The sequence below is a fragment of the Clupea harengus genome, chromosome 26 (assembly GCF_900700415.2).
Source record: "Clupea harengus chromosome 26, Ch_v2.0.2, whole genome shotgun sequence".
In the NCBI taxonomy this organism is placed as follows: domain Eukaryota; kingdom Metazoa; phylum Chordata; class Actinopteri; order Clupeiformes; family Clupeidae; genus Clupea; species Clupea harengus.
In genome coordinates, this window is record NC_045177.1 from 11,757,264 (window position 1) to 11,765,660 (window position 8,397).

Genomic DNA, 8,397 nt, shown 5'->3' on the forward strand with positions numbered 1-8,397 from the left:
CACACACACACACACACACACTCAATCTACATAGTCTAAATGGATTTAACTCATACCAGATCCCTTCTGTTAATAATACAAGATTTTCTGTTCAATTTTGGCTGTAAACATTGCAAAACAGTAAGCTATTTTGCATGTAGAATGTATGTATATATGTGGCTTTCGCTAATTAAACCAAGTGGAACCTCTTCTAGTATAACGCCAGTTCCTTTTTAAGGCAGTTGTTCCTCCACCACTGGCCTATTATCATGAACATGGAGTCTGCTTTATCTCTACGATTTGTTTTGTGTCCAATATGAATTTAGTGCTGTGAATGTCTAATGTCTCAAATTTGATTGATGATATAGCTATCACAAAAGCCCATGTACAGTCCAGGTGCCAATTATCTCATGACAAAGGTGTCTGCTAGGGTGTCAGAGAGCTTGTCACATACACCAACATTTTTGAAAGGGCGCACGCAGACGTTGAAAGTTTTTGTTGCTCAGTCTAATTGGATGAGGAGCGTTTTGATGGACGTTTTGCCTTGCGGACATGGATACAGCCATCTGGCTAGTTAATATTTCTGGCCTCCTTGGTAGCTAGCAGTGCCAGCTGTGAAGTTTGTATTTGATGAAATGTGTGACTTAATTAACGGACAGGGAGATAGCATTTCTATTTTACTGACAGGACAGCAAACATTTTAAAGCGAATATGTGCTATTCATGATTGCTCTGTCAATCTTCTGTGGCCAATATGACTTGGACTAATTAACTACTGTGAGATAATAATGGACTATGGAAGCCCACAGGTGCCAGACCCTCTTCATGTTTGCCAAGCGACACTTGTTGCCTGGACTGTAGATTCACCTTAAGAGGAACCCAGTCATTACTTGGCTCTGTGCAAAACAACATACTAGCTGTAGCGCACTTTTTTCTCATGCTCTTTGATGTAGGGACCTGCATTTTAGAAAGCAAAATGGTGTCTTTCAGTATTAATATTCCATTCAGCATTTCCTCTTGCTAAGTGACATCCCTACCAGGGTCTTCACAGTCCACTGCACAGACCATTACCCATGCCTGTAAACAAAACAAGATTTATATTGTTGTGCTTATTTCCTTTTTCTGTAGCAGGAAGTAATCTGTTGTTTTGAGCTTCTGCTGTGGAGTGTGTTGATAATGTGCAAGCTACGCTTTACAAACTAATGGCTACTTTGTGGTGCGGCTGCTAGAGTGTCTTTCACATGTGTGCCTGTGTGTGTGCGTGTTAGCGTGTGAAAGGTTGTGATCAGTAGCTCTGCTTTGCCCTATGTAAAATGTTTACCTTCTTTTCAAGTAATCCATTGCCGTAACTATACTGTGGCCACAGGATGACATGTCCAGCTCTTGCAATGGATGGAGATGGTTTGGATATATTTGTTCATTACATGATGCCTTGAGGCTGACCTCATTGACCAACAGAAAGCACTCAGGTGCAAACCAAGTCCAATTCTTCCTTGTCGGTGATCACAAAGGAGATGAGGAGAAAAGGAAGCAATCCAAAAAGTAATTATTGCCAGCATCCCCCCGGCGAAGGCTATGCCACTCAAAGGCAGTATTGAGTGAAGATATGTGTATACTGTGAATTGAACATTGAGTGAAGATAGTATGCTGTGAATTGAACATTGATCTGATATCAGCCTTCAACGGAGACAGACTTTTCAAATGTATTGTTCAAATTTTTCCACGTCATGTACTTATTACTGCAAAACCTGGGGTTACCAGGTACACAGTTGGTATAGGTTTCTCTGTCTGTCTGTCTGTCTGTCTGTCTGTCTGTCTGTCTGTCTGTCTGTCTGTCTGTCTGTCTGTCTGTCTGTCTGTCTGTCTGTCTGTCTCTCTGTCTGTCTGTCTCTCTCTTCATCTCAGAGCTGTGTCTTGGGTACGTAAGTGCCCTGGACACTGCATTTTAATGTACATATAAATATTCAGTTATATATATTTTTGTCAGAATAAAACAAATGGTGTCACAAACAAATGTGTGCGAGTTTTCTTAAATGAAGGAGTTTTCTGATGTCTTGGTTCACCATCTCATCCAGCAATGATGTACGACAATTTTATTTTGACAGCCAGTTTCTTAACTGAAATCTATGACAGAACTAAATCTTCAGAATGTCCGAACGTCTGAATGTCTGAATGTCTGAATGCCTGAAACAACAGAATGTTCAGATTTATCAGTAACAATCGTAAACACCTCTGGGCTAGACTGCAACTTAGGATGCACACCCAACCTCAACCTTCTCAAACTAGCTTCTAAATGTGAACTAGCACGGTTAGAAATGCACAGGGCGGGATGCCAAGTGAAAGGCAGAGAATGGATTGGTAGCACTTTACTTGACAGGTTGGTAATAAGTGGTTAGTATCATGGTGATAAGTGCTTAATATCACCTAAAACAATGGTGACAACTCATTAGAAGCCACTAAACTAGCAATTACTCTCCAGTGGCAGTGACTATCGGAGATGTCTGTAACAAAATAGTAATATCTCGTAGGTAGTAAATAAGGATTTACATTCAAGTACTTGGGTTACTTGACTACTATTTGTCAAGAAAGATGTTGGAATTGCAGCAGTATCATGCAGGTAATAGTCAGTGTTTGTTGGGTGTGATCCTATGTTGTCGTGAAATGGTGAAATGCAGTATTTTCCTTGTCATTACCAAGAAACAAATTAACTTCTTTCACAGAAATTACATGACCATGTAAAAGTAGATATTTTCTTTCTAGGTAATGACAGGGAAAATGTGACTAATAAGGACCCCCTTACTTCAAGCCCCAAGGTGCCCCGTGGGGAACTTTTTGGTATTTTGATTAATATATTTAAAAATCTCCTAGATTTGTCCTAGAAACATAAAACTAACACCCACAGCAACCTTGAACCCTTTTCTTTTAAAATATGTAAAGTTTGAAACTAAAATATAAATAATCACTTTGTAAGGACAATATTACGAATCCCTTGCAAATTTCAGCCTCTGAGTGAGGTTTCGACCCTCCCATTAGCAAATGACAACTATTCATATGATAAGGAGATGGTAATTCAGTGATCACTATTGGGTCGTGATGTGTCAAGTAAACCTGTAGGAACAAAGACATTCCAGGCCCATTACGTCATGGCCATTCTTCTTGACCGAGGTGTCCCAGAATGTTCACACCTTTCTCATCAATATGCATAGTGGTCTAAGTGAAGAAGAGTGTCATATTCTAAATTACTTAAAATTAGTATTGAAACCACACACACTTTCTGACACACTTACACCTATGTTTACAGGGCTCAGAGTAAAAAAGAAAACTTCCAAAATATTAACAATGTGTTCTTGTACAAAGTCTGAGCACCTCTAAAACTAGATTTAATTTTAGTGTCTTTAGATTTCATTTTAATAAAAAACGTTTTTTACTACATTCCTTTTACTCTCATTTTATTATTGCTGAGGTGTTCTAGAATATAATCATAAATGCCACTTTTGCCTCATGGTTTTTAGTTAGGTGAAATATACAAAAATATCAGGCATGGCAGACTACCTAACATAGTCAAAAAAGAGCCTTGGGGTTGGAAGTGTTAAGAAAATGTATGAGCGTCCAGGAACCCGATTCCTCTTTATCGAAGTATTTAAGAGAATGGAAATGGCAAGGCAATTTGAAATATTCTCAAGCCATGGTGACTGTGGAAACTATGCATATATTCCCTTTATTGCACCAAACATTTTCACCAAATTGGAGCTTACCTTTCTATATTCATAACCTACTGATGTGATTGTGAGAAATTATAACCCTGTCTCCTCGTGTAGACCTCACATATTGCATGTTAGAATTTGTTATGCACGCGTTAATCTGTTTAGCTCGCAAATGGGGTGAAATCAGGCTAGCGGTCAAGGTCAGGTTCAAGGTCACAAAAGGTGATATTCGATTTCTTTTCAAAATCTCCCTCTGAGCCAGCTAAACGCCTGACCGAGAGAGAGACAGAAATAACAGCTGAAAAGTTGACACCTTCAGGTCCCAGACCTGTGCTAGCAGGTTGACACCTTTACCTCCCAGATCTGTGCTAGTAGGGTTGACACCTTCAGGTCCCAGATCTGTGCTAGTAGGGTTGACACCTTCAGGTCCCAGATCTGTGCTAGTAGGGTTGACACCTTCAGGTCCCAGATCTGTGCTAGTAGGGTTGACACCTTTACCTCCCAGATCTGTGCTAGTAGGGTTGACACCTTCAGGTCCCAGATCTGTGCTAGTAGATTGACAGCAACAAGGGCATCAGCAGCAGCCGCCCCACTCAGTAGTATACTCTTCCTTCCTCGCCTCTTGAGGCGACTCAAAAGGCAGGTTCAGTGTTTGCAGCCTACATTTGTTCTTCAAAGACTAAATAGACTTTTAATACGCGTTTAATGGAAGTGTTCTTCAAAGACTAAATACACTTTTAATACTAAATACACTTTTAATATGCCTTTAATGGAAGTGAACGTATTTCTGACAGACTGCCAACTTGGCCCCCAATGGAATAGTGTCTGTTCAGTACTGGATTTGATTTATAAACTGTGTACATGACAGCTCATATCTGTCAATGCAGGCAAAATGCATAGTAGATAGATTATGTAAAGAAGGTATGAATGGCATTATGGCAAATACAGCAAAGTAGAAGGTTAAAAAAAAGATGTAGTGAAAAGTATGTACAGCCCAGAGACGTGTCCAAATGAGCAAGGTTCCTTGCACCAGCTGAGCCAACTGCTGTACCAATTTGTCTATTTTCGCCTATTTTCGTTTGGCCTTATGTTCAGTCTGTGTGTGTTCCTTACACCATTTATTTTTTAAATATATGACTACATAAATAGCCAGCCTTCATTCAGAAGTGGTCTCTCATTCAAGTAGGCTAAAAATATTGATTTGCCTAATTACCTGATTTTGCACTTTTTATGAAAGGATTTTATTAAGATTTCATGATTAATATGAGCATGCGTGGCATAGGCTATGCCTCTTTGATGTAATCAATGTAATCAATCTTTTTTTAAGTAGTTTATAATGTGCGATGGGTGAAGTATCGTGCCCCATGTATCCCAGGCAGAAAATAGTTCTAACGTCCCTGTGTGTGTACTCAAGAACTAGGCTACATTAACATGAGCTTTTCTCCCTTTGCCGTACTCTTCTTGTCAGTGTTCTTGAGCTCAGCAAACTCTGCCTTGCAGTCCCTCCTCAGAGCATTTGCCTTTGTAATGAGCTGGGCCATCCACTGCCAGCCTTGCCTTCAGCCTCCTGTTCAAACCTGTCTGCGTCTCGGGCCAGACCTTCACAAACCTCTTGGATGATTTTCCTTTTCTTTTTTAGTTCCTCCAGGTAATCCTCTGTAGTTCTCTTCAGGCCCCGTGCATTGTTGTGAATGGGTCACGCTGGGGCAGACTTTGTTGGTGCTCCTGATGTAATATTGGGTATGGATGATGGCAGGCATTTGTTCCTAGTTTGAGCCTATTCTTGCTAAAGGTGCAGCAGGAGCTAAGGATAGGTTTGCATGACAATGAGAAGTGTGGAATTAAAGGAGCTATCTGTGGTCTGGACACCAAGCGGTACTGCATTCCAAATTCCAAATATTGGAGAGCATTGTGTCCCCCCTCTTTCTCCTCCCCACACTCAAAGCTCAAGGGTTTCCAGGTTAAGGACACTCAACCTACACGAACGAACGCAAAACAAGCTCAACATTAAGCATTAAAGCTAATGTTTACGTTTGCAGGGTTCCTATTGTTTGCCCATTATAAACCAGCTGATACGAGAGGCAGAGGGCAGAGAGAGGAGCAGAGAGAGGAGCAGAGAGAGAGAGAAGAGGAGCAGAGAGGAGGATCAGAGAGAGTGAGTCAGAGAGAGGAGAGCAGAGAGGAGGAGAGAGGAGCAGAGAGAGGAGCAGAGAGAGGAGCAGAGAGGGTGAGAGAGAAGAGGAGCAGAGAGGAGGATCAGAGAGAGTGAGTCAGAGAGGGTGAGAGAGAGGAGCAGAGAGAGGAGCAGAGAGGGTGAGAGAGAAGAGGAGCAGAGAGGAGGATCAGAGAGAGTGAGTCAGAGAGGAGGAGAGAGAGGAGGAGCAGAGAGGAGGAGAGAGGAGGAGAGAGAGGAGCAGAGAGAGGAGCAGAGAGGGTGAGAGAGAAGAGGAGCAGAGGAGGATCAGAGAGAGTGAGTCAGAGAGGGTGAGAGAGAGGAGCAGAGAGAGGAGCAGAGAGGAGGAGCAGAGAGGAGGAGCAGAGAGAGGAGCAGAGAGAGGAACAGAGAGAGGAACAGAGAGCCAACAATTAGCCATCCTTCTGGGCTCTTATCTGTCTCCGTCTTTCAAATGCATCTCAATATGTACCTGCAGAGGGATGTGGAGGCCTTTTTTGCTTGGGTAGAATCCAACATTATCTCTGTTGGTCCAGTTCATTTGCTTACTTCCATGGCGATTACACGCTGTGTTTGTGTTCCTATCTGGCAACCCAGGGTGTCAAAATGGTACTGGAGAAATGGGCAAAGGGCGGAATCGCACAGGCCAAAACACGAAGAGACGTTTCACTCTGAAACGGACATTTTAAAAGGAGATATACTGGCTGTAGCATTGTTATTAGTATTTTAGTTTAGGATGTATCCTTAATCAAATTCAAATTCAATTCAAAAGAAGCTTTATTGGCAGGACCATAACGTTGTAGAGTTTTGCCAAAGCATTTGGGTTTGATATATAAAAGTGATTACATAAACAATACATATATAATTGATTACATAAACAATACATATATCTTAATCTCTGATGATGTATCATGTCCATTTAATGATTTAGTACAGGAAGTGTATTACATACTGGTCCTTTAAGGACCGAACTGGATGATTGGTGACTGGAAATAGCTGGGATAATCCTCATGCTGTTCACGGGATAGATCCACATGGTATTGACTAACCTGCTGACATGGTTTTAAATACATTGCGTATCATAATGGACCGGATTAAAGACTCTTTTTAACATAAATGTAAGTTTCAATGCAATAAGGAGAGCATACTAGTAATATTGAACAGGATTTAGACAGCAATGACAATTACACCCCACCACTCAAAAGCTCAAAAGAGACTCGGGTTCGGGCTTAACGCTATAACCCGCAATGTTTTCTGTCTTTTTTGCACAAATTGCCTCTCTCCTGCATTCAAAGTCAAAGTCAAGTCAAAGTCAAAGTGTTTATTATCGCATTCACCAAATTGCTTCAGCGCAGCGAAACTCTTACGATTTGGCAGCCAACATCCACGCAGTAGACGGCATACAACAGGTAACAAAAAAAAACATATACCAAAAATAACATATACCAAAAATAACATATATAACGCTATAACATATAACATATAACAAGTAACAACAGTTTGAAATACAAGAAGGGCAGTTTCCAGGGTGGGGAATATTAAGTTAAATAAAAATATGTGCATATGTAGCAAGTGTATTTGTATGAGTGTGAAGTACAAGGTAACGGCGACTGTTCAGTGTTGCTGATTCAGAAACCTTACATTCCCATCATACACATCCCATTTACCCCCGTCTTCACACTTCCCATCCGTATCCAGGACGCCTCATCTTCCTTAAACCCCCTCTCTATCATGCACAGATTCAGAGCACTCCTGCCAGTATTTTACATTTTGGACATTTTTCATGGCTGACGTTCACTTTTTAAAAACTTCTATTCTAAATGACTGTCATCTCTCAGAGACCCATCCCCTCAGCCCTGTCAGTCCTACATCAGTCCTACAATGACTGCTAGGCCTGTTTCACACTGCCTGCGTTGCGCGTGCATGGCGGCTGTGTTACCTGTTGAATTTCATTTGGACGAGCATGACAACAGAGAGCATGCGCGATGCCTGCGTGAGACGTCCATGTTGTAGAGTTTCAGCGTGGAGCCTTTTTTTTCACGTGTGAGGAAAGCGGTTCTAAGCAAAAATAGACAGTAAAAAGATGTTTTTATAGTCTTATTGACCTCGTACCAGCAATAATACATAAACTGACAAGTTTCACTGCAGTTTCGATGTCTGGGACATTACAGAAATATAAATATTATATTTTGTAACCGTTTTAGCAGTTGTATGTTATGAAAGGGGAAAGTGGAAGGTATATGTGTAACCTACTATAAGGGTTATAAAGTCACTTGACTAATCCAGGTTACAACTTCCTGGCCTTAATTTTTTGCACTTCTCATCAACTATGGATGTTACCAAACTACCTGTGTATTGACGGCCATTGTGGAAGTAAACTCAATGGAGAAAGATAGGGCTGGAAGTAGCGGCACCGCAGCAGTAACACGCAATGCAGGCAGTGTGAAACGGGTCCTATTTATGTGATCCAGTTTTCCCCACATGCTGCTGATACACAACTAATTATTATTAGTATTAATGAATTATTAAACTCTGAATTAAT